At 36.4% G+C, this 17302-nt stretch overlaps 1 long non-coding RNA gene across 1 annotated transcript; it reads left to right on the top strand.

Moving 5' to 3' along the window:
* The first annotated feature begins 337 nt into the window (after positions 1 to 337).
* LOC131737549 (uncharacterized) lies at positions 338 to 11853 on the top strand. The gene is made up of 3 exons (XR_009329198.1): positions 338 to 565; positions 6243 to 6346; positions 10216 to 11853. It is a non-coding gene; the product is annotated as an uncharacterized LOC131737549 (long non-coding RNA).
* The last annotated feature ends 5449 nt before the right edge of the window (positions 11854 to 17302 follow it).

Raw genomic sequence — 17302 nt, 5'->3', positions numbered from 1 at the left:
CCCTTTGATGTAGGTTTCCTCGTGCATGTAATGAGCTTTTACAGTCTCTCTCTCTCTTTTGTATAGGCCAAATATGTATTAAATACATTCAGATCTAAAATACGATAATTCATTTTCCTTTATTTCGTTTTATGGGACGGCTATTGTGACATGGTATTTCATATCAATTATAAAAACATGAAAAACCTACACAACAAAATTAAATTATATTTTATATAGGCCATACATTAGATTTTACATGTTTTGCTATTCAACAACAACAACAAAAACTTACTTAAATGTATTCGTTTAGAAAAAAAAAAATAATTCAAATGCAATAACAATCCTTTCTTTTCAGGGGCTTAATCAGTGTCTGAACAATATAACACTGCAGTTATAGGCGGCCTAGTATACTTTTCACTGAACAAATGACTGGACAATAGATTCAGCATCATTAATCCTCTTATGCTACCTGATTGCGGAGGTTGCGGCGGAGTCCCTGGAAAGCTCGTGGATGTTGACGTCACTCAGAACATCTTTCGCGTTGTCCTTGTTGAACTGTACCACCGCCACAGGAAGACAGAAGGTAAGCACCCTGACCAAAAAGCACACAGTTGGCACGCACCCAGATCAGTGCGAGCTGCAGTGGTTTGGGGGTCTTTCATTTCCAATATATACAGGTAAAAAGTACCCATACTCCTCTCGGTTGGTTTCCATGTGTCCATTTACCTGCTGTTGATAATTAGACAGACACCTTTGCGAAAGAAAGGGGACAGAGACCCCCTTCTCCATTCCAGAGCTGATCCAGTTTCACCTTTTCAAGTGGGACATCGGAAATGAAATCCAACCAGGAGGTTTGATTGTTTCCACCGTGCGTTTTAAAATTTGATCAGTATAGAGATCAACCCGAGCAAGCCTTCATCCCTCCCCCTTATTATCTCCTTGAAGTTTCTAGCTGATTAACTTTTGGAGAAGTTGAAACATTAGCTGCCAATGAGATCCGAATGAGGCCAGACGAGAGGAGTTGAGCAAACCTCATGAATATTTAAAATTTTCATTAAATTCGGCCCATCCAGACTAGGTCCGAATGACGCTTTCAGCCTCCTGCGTCTGTCAGGAAAAGCTTGTGGTGTAACACAAGCGCACCTGTGGCACGATATCTCTTTTGTTTGGCCGTTAAACGATACCTTTGCTATGAAGAATAAATGGGGTAGAATCCTTTGCATTAATAATAAGATACCCATACTTGTTTCGTAGGGTTATTTTATAGGAAAGCAATTAATTCTGGAAATAACAGTCTGTTATACATTTTCTATATCTTATATACACACTGCAATAAAATCCCAGTACATATATTCAATTGTGTTTTGCAACAGGCTACACAGGCCTCATGCTTTGCTGTAATAATCGTCAGAGAAAGCTCAGTAGGCCTACGACCCTAAACAAATGGCAATTGTTCAATTATAAAAAATGTGGTTGATATAATCCATATTTCATAGTGATTGTTAATGTATCATACTATTCTGATCAGTTTATTCCTGCTTTGTTACCAGCACTACCAAAAGCTTTCTATCATATTTTTAAAAAACATTTATAATGTAGGCTATATAAAATATATAATAACTCATCATTTAAAAACGTATATACGTTAATGTATATTCGTTTACTCAGTTATCAATAAAATAAAAGTGTGCATATTTTTATAAGACCGTTTTATGTTGTTCTAAATAGGGCACCTTATAAACAGTTTTGCAAGTTGATCAACATATACAGTACAATGGTCTTATTTGATATTGAAGATGTGTGCGCAAACTATGGCTATTTCACTATTTTCCAAAATGCTTTATACTAGTATGGTTACATTCGTAAACAATGTGATCAGGAGTCTACTTTATACTGCTCTTTTTCAACGTTTTTGTTCAAATAACATGGTGTAAAATGTATGCACATTGAAAACGTAAAATGCACCCTGAATGTTGCGCTGAATTACTATTGCACTGAATTCACTGAAAATAAAAAACGAGTCTATAGGTATCAGTAAACACGTATTCCTGTTTTCGAGTTGGTTATGGGATATAACAGCACACGTGTTTTATGAATAGGCTTACTTATAATAGGATTTGAGATAATCAACAATACCCTTACTGCCGCTTTCATACATTATTATTATTATTATTATTATTATTATTATTATTATTATTATTATTATTATTATGTTACGTATGTCAGTTTTGTTAGTAATAGCGTATCGTTCACAAGGTCTGATAAGTGTATTCCTGGTCATTTATCAATTGACCCCGACATTTGTCAGTTTAATTTCTGAGAAAAAATGACGTAGGCCTATTGGCTATCATCGCTACTTATATATACTTATACATACTTATACATTATCTATCGCTGTTCAAGCTTATCATAGACCTTAGTTACAAATTCAAATCCTCTACTGACTCATTGATTTAGACATTTGTACCTTTCTCCTGCCCATTTGTAGAGTAACCAAAACACATCCAACACAACAGGTAAATATATGTATATATTTAAGAATACCAAAATCTATAATCGTGATTTTTTTTTAAAAAACATGTATCAAATAAAACTTAATATAAAAAGTGGAAACTTAAAGAAGTTGATCTTTAAAGAGCATGAATTACAGACTGCAGCCATTTTTCAGGAAACGAGTGGAAGTGGGAAACAAGAAATGTTACAATAAAGAAAATTCTGACCCGGCGAGAGAGAATCGTAGAAAGCTGCTTCCACGTGCTGCTGGAAACCTGCTGTACTCATCGTGAGACAAAGCAGGGACGGATTAGTGCATGAAACGTAATGAAAATGACAGAAATAATTAACACTTGCAGTCGATGAAAAGAAAACCATTCTTGATTTAGAGCAAAGCAAGTGTAAAGAAGCTTATTGAAATCAAAGAATACAGTGCAGCCAGTAGATTTATTAACATCAGTCTGTTACAAAATCACTTTTGTATAAATACATTGAACAGAAAAGACTAAAAGAATGATACAATATAAACAATAGTCTGATCAAAAAAACGAATTAAACCGTGTATCATTTGCATTATAATATATTAAGTATTTAAAATGTATTAAAACCTATACTTTACCTATATATATATATATATATATATATATATATATATATATATATATATATATATATATATATATATTGTTGATGTATTTCAAAGTCAATATCCAGGACGTTTATTTACATTTTGTGTTTGTTTCCCAGTTAAATTAAATACGTCATGCAGTAATTTTACATCATGAGAAAATGGTGTATTGGTGCATAGCAACAATATCAAGGTCATATCAACAATATCAAGGTCATATCAACACGCTAAAACCATTTCAAAATCATTCACTCAATGAGCTACTTCTTTCTTGATTATAACATGTATTAAATAGCTTTCTAACATTAGCACCACATGGGTGCACTCAAATGCATTGCAATTAGGTATATAATATACGTATTAATATCATATTTAAAACAACAACCAAATTTACAGTTCTTTTACAAGCATCTAATAAGTCTTCTATAATAATATTTTGTGTATAATATATATATATATATATATATATATATATATATATATGTGTGTGTGTGTGTGTGTGTGTGTGTGTGTGTGTGTGTGTGTGTGTGTGTGTGTGTGTGTGTGTGTGTGTAATCAGAATATCACTTCCTAGTGAACAGCGATCTTAAAAAAAATGTTACCGTCTAAGCAAACAATGTGAGAAATTGTCCTTATCCTTTCAGCTGATTGTTAAATTTAGCGTTCTGAGGAAATGCATATCAAGGTCAGGTGTATCATAAACTAATATTCTTTGTAAGTTTTCAAAGTATTTAGAAGCTTAACACCACACAAATGTTTAACCTCCCGTTATTATATTGAGCAGTATTTAAATCATAAACGTCTACATTACAATAAATAAATAAATAAATAAATAAATAAATAAATAAATAAATAAATAATAATAATAATAATAATAATAATAATAATAATAATAATAATAAATACAAATAGAAATAGCATTAAATACCATTTCAACCCGTTTTAAAATACATATAACTACCTATTATATTTTTTATTAGCCTAAATGCATATGTCGAATTTTTTTCTTCATGTAGGCCTAATGTTTGGTGGGCAGATGGCGTAAAACTTACATTCCTATCAGCGTTAATACACCGCGTATTATTAAAATACACTAGTAACCAAATTTGACTGGAGTAGGGTTACACTGATTTAAGTTGATGCACTGTTAAACCAAGAACTACCAAAATAAACAGTGTAAAGTATATAAATACCAAAAGGTATTCATAATCTGTACAGGAAATCAGTACCTGCCCGACTAAATAAATACTGGAAATAAGATTAACTGAAGGATCAAATTCTATTTAAAAATGCATTATGAGAATTCTGTTAACCAAATTTCACAATTCTGCATTAGATTTGCTTTGTCTTAGTTAGACGTTTCAATTTTATAAAAGGAGACAGATATATCAGTCTGTAGAAACAGCATATTTTGCATGTTAAAAGCCATGCACCTTAAACATGATATTGTATTAAATATTATATTGTGTAAAACATTATATTGTATTAAATTAAGGTTGCCATTTGCTCAGTTTAGAGATGCTGTCACTTACAATGTTACACCCACACCAGGCTTATGGAAAAGAGATATCAGTATCTTTCATGGGGATTTAATTGCAGCCCGGTGTTTCTGCTGCTGTCAGATACTGATGATGATGCAATATTGATGCAGAGGGATTAGGAGGTTGCACTTATGATGGATTTTAAGCAGAGAGACAATCCATCAACACACCATTTCATCTCAAAACCAGTTCTAGAAAGCCTCCCTTTACATTGCAGTGCAACACAGAGTGGCGCAGAATGGGTATTGATCCACTCAAAATACTGGGGGGGGGGGGGGGGGGGCATAATCTTTTTCCTTGCACTTCCATTTAACTGTCAGATGGCACTAATACGAACCTCTAAAATCTATTTAAAAAAAAAAAAAAAAAAAAAAGATAATTTGGTTTTCCAAATCGACAGGCCATGTAGGATTTAGCGTTGTTGCCTGCACTGTTACAAGCCACTGCCTCGCCCATGACACTGATGTAAGATCCTGTTGTTTAGTTGTGTGGTTCTCCTGGGCATTGCATCAAATGCATACAGCAAATTTCAGTTGCCAGTAGCAGGAGGACTGGCGAACGCAGAACCTGCAAACAGAGACACAATGTCCAATCAGACGATGAGTAGAGGTCCTGTGGTTCTGTGGTTCTGTTCAATCAAGGCAGTTCTTTTGTGAGATTTTAGGCTGATCTAATCAACAGAGGTTACAGAAACAAGTTAATTAAGGCATACAGCCAGTACACTAATAACTGTATATACAACGCTGTTCTTCAGTGCATTAGCCATGTAATTGATAGGCTTGCATATTAAGTAGCTAGGTCACTTTGTGTTGTGGAAAAAACCCTTCACTGCAGAGCAATGGAACTTTGCAAGTGAAGCCCCACCATGGGATAAGCAATAAGAAATAAGCACCATCACAACCGGTCATAGAGTTTAATTAACTGCCTATAAGTGAGGACTGTGTAAGCTTAAAAACTGCAGAATGCAGTAGTACACACAACTTAGATAAAATCCAAGTCATTCATACATGTTCATTTTTCCATAGTAGCAGTACAAAGAGGCCAGTAACCTTAGAACCACTCCTTCCTGCAGCATATAAGTAAAGTAATCTATTTATTGTATAGTTTTCTAACTACATGATCTGTTATACCTTTGCTTGATGAGTACATGCTTGTGCATATTCTGTAATGTATTTCTATAAAATTTAAAATATATATTTAAAAAATGCTTAATAAAAAAAATAAAAAGCCATCCTGTGACCAAGGGTCCCTGAATCAGAAGCCTAGTCTTTTCCAGCATCTTGAAATTGGACCCTCCAGTCTCGGTGGTAAGACCAGCTGTGAAGTGTAGACCCTACAAAAGAAGAGAGGGCTTTTGCCCCAGGGGCTGGAGATACAACATGGTATCGTTTCCTCTTTTCACACAGCTGTTGGTCCTTGTATGTACAGAGCACCATGCTTTGGGTGCTTTGGGTTCTGGGGGAAACACAATTCATTCTGCAGTCAAAACCTGCTTAATCATATACAACTGACCACCATATACATTTGGGAAATAAAAGAATAACATTAAAAGGTTGACTTAAAATAAATTGCTCTTAAGAATTTAAATGTTCCAACAGACATATAGAACACAGCAATGACGGAATTTACCTGTAAATGGGTTTCTCCCAGTTTGGAGTGGACTCCACACCTGTCTTCCAATGCTGGAGTCTACGAAGAACTGGTAAGAAATGCATATTTACAACTTTCTTATGACTTGTTTGTTATTACACTGTGTTGTGCATATACAGTAAAGTAGGCTGAATATTGAACAGAAATGGGTGAATGCAATTAATGAACCGAATTTTAACCAACGCAAACCAGGCAGTACTATATTTGAATTCCACAGCAAAACAGGCATGCTGAACAGACAATTAGTGAATTACTGCCTTTCTTCACTCCCCCCTACAGGCAATTGACAACAAGCAGGGAAGTAACAGAGAAAAGCAATTGAGCTAAAAAGCCCCTGAAAAACAGGCATTTAAAAAAGGACTGGTGTATATGTCTGCACTGAGCACTTATCAGTTCAGTGGTGCTGCGTAGGCAATCGGCTCTGGCCCGCTTCTCCTGGCTTGTTTTAATCTGACAAGTTTACCCATTTTCATATTTCTGCTTTCTTTTCAATATGTGTTGTCACGCAAGCTATTTATTACCATTACCAAACATCCAAAGTACAAAAGCAATCCATTTTTTTTTTTTTTTTTTTTTTTTTTTAATTTAAATGTTTGTATAAAACAGAAATTCACAAAGACATCCAATTGCTTGGTATTGAAACAAAAATTCCAGGCTACGCACAAAGGGTTGTTTTTGGCTTCTCTAAAGCCGGGGCACCGTGTTGAGGTCGTGTTATTTTAACGTATATACCGGTATAAAAACACATTCATTCAAGCGTTACAGAAAACGCATGGGGGTCATTTTAAAAATATATAAAACAGCTTCGAAGTTGCTCAGACACCAGCGCACTTGAAGATTCGCGTTTAAAAAACAATAACACAACATATAAATTAAATATACACATTGTCATTATATCATACCAAAGTAGGCCCTACACCAAACACAGAGCTTAAACGACACAAAACACATTCTTATTTGTACCTTTTATTGAATTTTAATTATTTAAAGAGACAATAACCAACAGTCTAATCCTGCCCTTCTAGTGCAGGTATTCTGTATCAGCATAATGTCGGGGTTCTGACCACATCCCTTTTGAAATGAACGTTGTGATACCCCCTGCAATCTGAAAAGCTGACGATTATGGAATCCAGAATGATCAGGAATCAAAACATTTACCGACAACTGTTATTAGTCTTTTTACGTTCTTGAGACTACGTAGATGTTAAACTAATGTAATCTAGTCTACCCGCGACACCAATGAAGGGCCAGTATATCATACACATGGGAGGGGTCATACGCAAGAAAACACTCTATCATATAATAATAGACGTATCCCCTCAACTCAACACCACACGACCAACATGACAGTAAACACAGACACAATGAAGCCTTCATAATTACCACCTTCACAGCAGTCTCTTTCTAGCTTAAAACACTGAAGGTCATTGCTAGGATTTTAGAATCTTTATAACACAACACATGGATGCAAATTGATAAACTGGTTGTATTATAACTCAGTAACTTGGTGTGAATAATTTAAAAATATAAAAAAAAATCATGTTTTTAGGTATAAATTACAGCAGAAACCATGATGAAGCTGAAGGTTAATGTCAGCACCATAAGAAAAGCATGATCTATAGGCCAGAAGACCTTTAATGTAAATGCTGACACATTTTGCCTGTATAAAAGCTTTCTGTCCTCCTTAAGCCAAGTGAAAGAATACAAAAGCTAACGGTGGTATTTCAAGCTATTTTAATGCATTGAGCTCCCGCAGTAATGGGTCATGTGCTTGTCTTGACCAATTAGAGTGGGTGTCTTGAGATTCACATTACATCATGCAGACCTGCGGTCCCACCTGATCAACGCAATGCGGATAAACAGCCCATAAATATTTCATTGAAAAGATCAGATTACTTTAACCCCAGATGAATCCTTGAGAAAGTCAACATTTTAAAAACTGTCAAATGCAGATGAACTCTCTGTTTATCTGCATAGAACAACTGAAAGAAGAAAAATATATTCTTATACTGGCCAGTAATGGACTGTCACGGACAATCAAACTGATGTTGCTAATCATTTTTGTTTTAGTAATATCGAATCACAATGAATAAAATGTACAACATAGGCTACATACATAACTAGCTCCAAAAAAAAGCTGTACACTGAAATTGTAAGTGCAATTTTAGAAAACTGACAGCAGTTAAACTACAGTTAGAACGATCACATCAGCTGATCATATGGCAAAGTCAGGGTGGTATGGTGCTTGACAGTTAATTGCAATCTAGAGAGACGTAGGGGCCACTTCTCAATCAGCTTTTTATTGACTGCTATTCATGAAAGGAGAAAAACACCTGGTCATTTTTATAAACTTGCACTCTAAAATTGATTGCTTTCATAAATTGTTTCAACTGTGTTTCTGCTTAACTTGGGACTCATTTTGAAGCAAGTGCAAAGCCTAATATTCAGTGAGAAATTAAATAAACTGAACAGTATAAAACTAACAAGAAGTAACTCAGAATAATAATTGAAATGCCTTTTCCTACAGCTAGGTTGTTTCTTACTAGATTTATAATGTTCCTTTCTCTTTACTCTGGTTTTAAAGTAGGGCTCCTGGTCTTGTAAGCCCATCCCCTTGCTCTGCTTTGTACCCCTAATGGTGAAAATCTGGTGTTGGAAAGAGAACGAAATTGGAGGGAGTCAGTCTGAAGCTTTAAACTAAACTTGAAATGTGAGACATGTCCTCTGTGGTTTCTGCCAGAGCAGACCGTGTCTTCTCATTGTTGTGATATTTGCCTATTTATTTATGAAAAATATTTGTATATTACCACTAAAACTAATCTGAACCTTAGCACTATATTTTTCAAGCCTGGAAAAAAAAATCTTCTCAATGCTGTAAAATACAATAAAATGTTTATGGAAAAAGTAATCCACACCACACACACAATATGTAATTGGTTTATATTTTAATTCACCCCAACAAAAAAAAAAAGATAGTTCTGCTGGATTGTGTATTTTCCCAGGGCAAGGCCAGATTGTTGCATGATGATAAAACATGCTGGTTAAAGATCAGATTAAATTGCTTTATTCAGTGATTTTATAGTTTGAACAAGGCTGGTTTTATTTGGTACTGTAGGGTCCTTGGATCAATAGTACCCCCTTCTGAAGCATGAACAAACTGCACTTAACAATTTATTCAAAGGAATATTTCTGGCCATTTTCTTACTTCCTATTAGCATTATCACTGGTCCCCTTGTGATGAGAATCAAAACGAATAGCATTAATTTTGCATCAGTTACATCAATACAATACAATACTGTGCAAGGTGCATTTGTTTTTCTAATTTAGGAATTCCAAATGCTACAATGCAGATAACATCATGTCAAAGTAAATTCATTTAGACATTTAAAATTAGCTTTTAGTTTTTTGTGTGTTACTTTATACATACAGACAGAATATAAATGCATTGCACCTAAATACTGTTGACTTAAAATATCATATTTAAATACTATCGTTCTTTATGAGAAATAATTTTACAGTCTGTGATCCAAAACTATATTTGCATTACCAGCCAAAATTCATGCACTTGTTGGATCATATTTATGAGAAGAAAACTAAAATTGGACTCATGAAACATTATTTTTCATTAGTTCTCTAGCACTGTGAGTATTATTTTAGTAAACCTGTGTAAACCAATAACATGCCATGCCCCGCCTACTTCAACTGCAAACGTTACCCAATATTGCTTAAAATGTGTTGTGTGTGACCCCTTCTGGACAGACTCATGAAACACTTCACTTTGTTATATACATTATACACTAAAGATGCAACATTTAAAACTTTTTTTTGTTTGAAAATGGTCCACATTAATGTCTCAGTATGGTGTCCTTAGGCGTTGCTGAAATCTGTACATCAATGGGCATGCTTCTAATTATGCGGCAGGTGATGTCTTGGAGGATCCTGTCTCATTCTTCAGTCAGTGTAACACCAAGCTCTCTGATGTCACGTGGAAGATTACAACGTTGACGAACACAACGTCTTCCAAGGTTCCAAAAGTGTTCTATGGGATTAAGGTCTGGACTTCTTGCTGGCCTGTCCACAGCCTCTATAATCTCCTGCTCAAGATAATCCATGACAATCCTGGCAGCATGACAACTGACATTATTTTGCATCAGAACAAATGCAAGACCAATTGCACCAGCAAATTGTCTTCCTACACAGGGTCCACGTACCATCGAGCTGTAAATCCACACCTTTGATGCATTTCAAAGCCCCCTTGAAAACGGTCATACTCAACGGTATTGAATTGTGTAAATTGTTCTCCACGGGCTCTCCATAATCAAACACATTAATCAGTAGTGGGCAGATTAAATCTTGATTTATCAGTGAACAAAACAGGTGCCCAATGACAGAGCTGACGGTTGTGGTTATCAATGTAATAATCAGCAATCTCTTTGTATTGTGGGTTCAATTGAGGAGCTGTAGCTGTTCTTCTTCACCTCAAACCAGACTCATGCAATGTGTTTCTCACAGTTTGGGTGCTTATGGTGACCAGCTGCTGTACTGAAGTGGATATTAAGGCCATGTGCAATGGAATGGCGTTTCCTCGGTGCCATTGTGTGGGGTGTGCTTGACCTCCCACCACCTTATCCATGATGTCTAGTGTACAGACCTGTGGTTTGATAACGTGTCCACAGTCTGGAAACAACAGAATGATTTAACATCGAATTGACCAGCTAATGTCTTTAGGTATCCCCAGATTCAAACATCTGAATAGCTCTAGCAGTCTGGACTGCAGTAAAAAAAAGGTCTTCGTTTGTAACTACCTAGCATCATTAGAAGCCAAGATTCCCAAACCAACAACAACAAATTATGTTATCAAGTTAACAGCCACTTGACTAATGATCAAATCTGAAGTTTAAATGGGGGTACCTGATTTTAATTCAGGCAGCTGGTGCAAAATGCATCTCAATAGCTGTCACAATTTATTGAAGAACACGTAAAAGCTCTACCTGGTGAATGCCTGTACAATGTTTTTAAATTGTTGCCATATTTAATGTTTGCTCCTTTAATTTTTGTAGTAGTGTACATTGAAGTATTTAAGAATAATGTTATATTTTCATTGTCTTATTTATTGTAAGTTGATATAAATTGACATTGACTGACAAGTGTAATTGTATCACCATCTCGTAGCGGGGTGACTCTAGGCTTGTGTAGGAAGAAGTTTCGTAAAACAGTTGTGTCTGATGTCTTTTTCTCTAAAGATGTGTTATAAACTTTATCATCTTTACAGTAGCTTCAAAGTAGATACATGTTAGAAAAACTATAGCAGAATACTACTGCCCCTGCTCTCCCAACCATTTATCGTCTGGTTTGGTAGTGCAAGATTAGTGCCAGCTCTTATTTTTTTTAATGCATTACAGGTTTAGATTGTAATGAAACACTCTAGTAGAGCTAAGTTCTACACACGGAGCAATCAAGTTGTTCTGTAGTGTAGGAGACTGTCAGTAAGGCTAACTTGTACATGAGATTCCTCTGAATGCTTACATTGCCATCTTGTGTTGACTAGCTGTAATTACTGTAGTATAACAGAGCAGCGGTTCTCAAACTGGGGGGCGCAGACTGTATTGGAGGGGGGAGGGGGGAGGGGGGAGGGGGGCTTTAGAAGGTTCAGGTTTTTTTTATTTTAGTACAGCGCATATTTTAACCTAGGCTATACCGTATAACGGGCGGATACTTTATTTGGACTTTATTGGTTATTTTGACAGGATCGCCAATAATACTTCCAACACTCAGAGCGTTGCATACAGTACTCGTAGCGATCCCACCCTCTCTCAGACTGGCATATACTGAACAGATTAAAGAAGCGCTGGACAAGAGAAATGATGTGTCAGATATCAAAGCGGATATGAGAATGGCAGTGATGAAGCCAATTTGCTTGGAAACATTAAAATTAGACCGGACATTTCCATCAATGGATTTTAAAAAATGTGGAATTGACGATGCGATCAGAAATCCAGAGGCAGTGTAAACTGCTACTGTAGTAGGACTGCTCTTTTTTTATGTTAAGCATTTTTGTTTTCTTTTTTTCACAAGGGTTTAATTAACAGCCATAATTGTTTGTGTCAGACTTGTTGAAAGTCTGTAAAAAAATGTTTGCGTATTCCATGCGTTGTAGATCTGACAATTAATGCAGGCATCGTGCAGGTATCGCAAAGTGCAGAAACAAAACAAAACGTTAAAACGTTTCGCACCGTATAAAACTGAGCTGATTTTGCCAGTGCTTGCTAGTCTATTAACCAGTTTGTAATGATTTCGAAACAAACATCGGCTTTATTGTTAAAGATTTCACACGTGGCAATACTGTCCAACAATTACTGCATGATAGTACTGTGATCTCCACTGGGTTATGTTGTGAACCATAGTTTTAAAACTGAGAGACAGCAAATGCTTATCATAAAGGTTTACTGGTTCTATAAAGTAAGGGGCATATAAGAACGATAAATACTGTAACTGATTAGAAGGCCTTCCTGCAGTTACATTGTAGATGTTATAACGAGTTACTGTAAATGCATACATGCCAACAGTCCCTATATGGTCGGGACAGTCCCGCGTCCCGGTGTATATGTAACAGGTGGGACCGTGGGAACCAGGAAGTGTGAATTGCTGGCATTATAAATACCTGCACCAGAAGGGTGCAAGAGCGCCAGGTAGTCGATGTGTTCCCGTGGGTCCCCCTGTGACGAGGGCGAGTCGGCGGGTATACTTTTGGACGTCAGTATTCCGGACTCTCCCGAGGAAGTGGAACGCCTCCAGCCACTGTTTCTGGTAGTTTTCTTTCCCTGTGTTTATATCTTGCACATTGTTTTTGTCATTATTGTCCCCTTTGTTTTAGTTTGTGTATACGCACGTTGTCTTTACAGTTTTAATAGTACCGTGCGGCGTTTAGCTAGCTTTTAGTGTGTGTGTCTATAGGAGCTGCGAGGGAGAGCGTCGCTGTTGTAGCTGCTCTGCTCTACAGAGCATTGAACGTTTAGTCAAGTTGGGTGCTGGGTTGTGTTTTCTTTTTGAATTGTCTACTATTACGTTTGGTGTGATGATTTTTGATTGTAGTTACACTTTTAATATATTTACTTTAATAATTCACGTGTGGTTTCTTTTTGTTTATTTTATCACAGATGGTGTTTGACTGCCCTTCTGGGCTTTGGTGGGTGGAGCAGCCAAATATTTATTAATTGGATGGACGTTTCTCTATCTCTCCTCTAGGTGTCGCTAGGGAAAATAAATAAACAATTATTAGTTTGTGCAAGATATATGGTTAGGATTGTGTTTGTTTTATTGCACTGCAGCAATTGTTGATTTTAGTGTTGTTTATAATAAAGATTTTGTTGAAAAGAGCACAACCAATTTCCATTCTTTTGTCTTTTCATTTATTTGAGAGGGGCTCTATGTGGGGTACCCAAATATTGCTGCTAGATAGATAAGGTTATGTGAGGTTCTATTCCTCGTTAAACTATAGTAGTTTGCATAGCGACCTGTACAGTTAAGTAGAGAATAGGTCGTGGAGGCCACATATAGGAAAAAAGTTCTTTTTCCTATTTACCCATAGGAAAAAAAAATCATTTATTCTGCACAGTAGAGTGAAAACCACACGCTGTGCTCTTCGTGCGGCTGATCACTAACTTATACAAAGGTAAGAACGCTTCATTATGTCTATTTTTACTGTCGAAAGATGGTCGTGTTGAGTTGGGGGGGGGGGGGGGAGCAAAAAAAAAAAGATAGTTCTGCTGGATTGTGTATTTTCCCAGGGCAAGGCCAGATTGTTGTATGATGATAAAACATGCTGGTTAAAGATCAGATTAAATTGCTTTATTCAGTGATTTTATAGTTTGAACAAGGCTGGTTTTATTTGGTACTGTAGGGTCCTTGGATCAATAGTACCCCCTTCTGAAGCATGAACAAACTGCACTTAACAATTTATTCAAAGGAATATTTCTGGCCATTTTCTTACTTCCTATTAGCATTATCACTGGTCCCCTTGTGATGAGAATCAAAACGAATAGCATTAATTTTGCATCAGTTACATCAATACAATACAATACTGTGCAAGGTGCATTTGTTTTTCTAATTTAGGAATTCCAAATGCTACAATGCAGATAACATCATGTCAAAGTAAATTCATTTAGACATTTAAAATTAGCTTTTAGTTTTTTGTGTGTTACTTTATACATACAGACAGAATATAAATGCATTGCACCTAAATACTGTTGACTTAAAATATCATATTTAAATACTATCGTTCTTTATGAGAAATAATTTTACAGTCTGTGATCCAAAACTATATTTGCATTACCAGCCAAAATTCATGCACTTGTTGGATCATATTTATGAGAAGAAAACTAAAATTGGACTCATGAAACATTATTTTTCATTAGTTCTCTAGCACTGTGAGTATTATTTTAGTAAACCTGTGTAAACCAATAACATGCCATGCCCCGCCTACTTCAACTGCAAACGTTACCCAATATTGCTTAAAATGTGTTGTGTGTGACCCCTTCTGGACAGACTCATGAAACACTTCACTTTGTTATATACATTATACACTAAAGATGCAACATTTAAAACTTTTTTTTGTTTGAAAATGGTCCACATTAATGTCTCAGTATGGTGTCCTTAGGCGTTGCTGAAATCTGTACATCAATGGGCATGCTTCTAATTATGCGGCAGGTGATGTCTTGGAGGATCCTGTCTCATTCTTCAGTCAGTGTAACACCAAGCTCTCTGATGTCACGTGGAAGATTACAACGTTGACGAACACAACGTCTTCCAAGGTTCCAAAAGTGTTCTATGGGATTAAGGTCTGGACTTCTTGCTGGCCTGTCCACAGCCTCTATAATCTCCTGCTCAAGATAATCCATGACAATCCTGGCAGCATGACAACTGACATTATTTTGCATCAGAACAAATGCAAGACCAATTGCACCAGCAAATTGTCTTCCTACACAGGGTCCACGTACCATCGAGCTGTAAATCCACACCTTTGATGCATTTCAAAGCCCCCTTGAAAACGGTCATACTCAACGGTATTGAATTGTGTAAATTGTTCTCCACGGGCTCTCCATAATCAAACACATTAATCAGTAGTGGGCAGATTAAATCTTGATTTATCAGTGAACAAAACAGGTGCCCAATGACAGAGCTGACGGTTGTGGTTATCAATGTAATAATCAGCAATCTCTTTGTATTGTGGGTTCAATTGAGGAGCTGTAGCTGTTCTTCTTCACCTCAAACCAGACTCATGCAATGTGTTTCTCACAGTTTGGGTGCTTATGGTGACCAGCTGCTGTACTGAAGTGGATATTAAGGCCATGTGCAATGGAATGGCGTTTCCTCGGTGCCATTGTGTGGGGTGTGCTTGACCTCCCACCACCTTATCCATGATGTCTAGTGTACAGACCTGTGGTTTGATAACGTGTCCACAGTCTGGAAACAACAGAATGATTTAACATCGAATTGACCAGCTAATGTCTTTAGGTATCCCCAGATTCAAACATCTGAATAGCTCTAGCAGTCTGGACTGCAGTAAAAAAAAGGTCTTCGTTTGTAACTACCTAGCATCATTAGAAGCCAAGATTCCCAAACCAACAACAACAAATTATGTTATCAAGTTAACAGCCACTTGACTAATGATCAAATCTGAAGTTTAAATGGGGGTACCTGATTTTAATTCAGGCAGCTGGTGCAAAATGCATCTCAATAGCTGTCACAATTTATTGAAGAACACGTAAAAGCTCTACCTGGTGAATGCCTGTACAATGTTTTTAAATTGTTGCCATATTTAATGTTTGCTCCTTTAATTTTTGTAGTAGTGTACATTGAAGTATTTAAGAATAATGTTATATTTTCATTGTCTTATTTATTGTAAGTTGATATAAATTGACATTGACTGACAAGTGTAATTGTATCACCATCTCGTAGCGGGGTGACTCTAGGCTTGTGTAGGAAGAAGTTTCGTAAAACAGTTGTGTCTGATGTCTTTTTCTCTAAAGATGTGTTATAAACTTTATCATCTTTACAGTAGCTTCAAAGTAGATACATGTTAGAAAAACTATAGCAGAATACTACTGCCCCTGCTCTCCCAACCATTTATCGTCTGGTTTGGTAGTGCAAGATTAGTGCCAGCTCTTATTTTTTTTAATGCATTACAGGTTTAGATTGTAATGAAACACTCTAGTAGAGCTAAGTTCTACACACGGAGCAATCAAGTTGTTCTGTAGTGTAGGAGACTGTCAGTAAGGCTAACTTGTACATGAGATTCCTCTGAATGCTTACATTGCCATCTTGTGTTGACTAGCTGTAATTACTGTAGTATAACAGAGCAGCGGTTCTCAAACTGGGGGGCGCAGACTGTATTGGAGGGGGGAGGGGGGAGGGGGGCTTTAGAAGGTTCAGGTTTTTTTTATTTTAGTACAGCGCATATTTTAACCTAGGCTATACCGTATAACGGGCGGATACTTTATTTGGACTTTATTGGTTATTTTGACAGGATCGCCAATAATACTTCCAACACTCAGAGCGTTGCATACAGTACTCGTAGCGATCCCACCCTCTCTCAGACTGGCATATACTGAACAGATTAAAGAAGCGCTGGACAAGAGAAATGATGTGTCAGATATCAAAGCGGATATGAGAATGGCAGTGATGAAGCCAATTTGCTTGGAAACATTAAAATTAGACCGGACATTTCCATCAATGGATTTTAAAAAATGTGGAATTGACGATGCGATCAGAAATCCAGAGGCAGTGTAAACTGCTACTGTAGTAGGACTGCTCTTTTTTATGTTAAGCATTTTTGTTTTCTTTTTTCACAAGGGTTTAATTAACAGCCATAATTGTTTGTGTCAGACTTGTTGAAAGTCTGTAAAAAAATGTTTGCGTATTCCATGCGTTGTAGATCTGACAATTAATGCAGGCATCGTGCAGGTATCGCAAAGTGCAGAAACAAAACAAAACGTTAAAACGTTTCGCA

The sequence above is a fragment of the Acipenser ruthenus genome, chromosome 7, assembly GCF_902713425.1.
Source record: "Acipenser ruthenus chromosome 7, fAciRut3.2 maternal haplotype, whole genome shotgun sequence".
Classification (NCBI taxonomy): domain Eukaryota; kingdom Metazoa; phylum Chordata; class Actinopteri; order Acipenseriformes; family Acipenseridae; genus Acipenser; species Acipenser ruthenus.
This window is presented reverse-complemented; position numbering and strand designations above follow the sequence as displayed.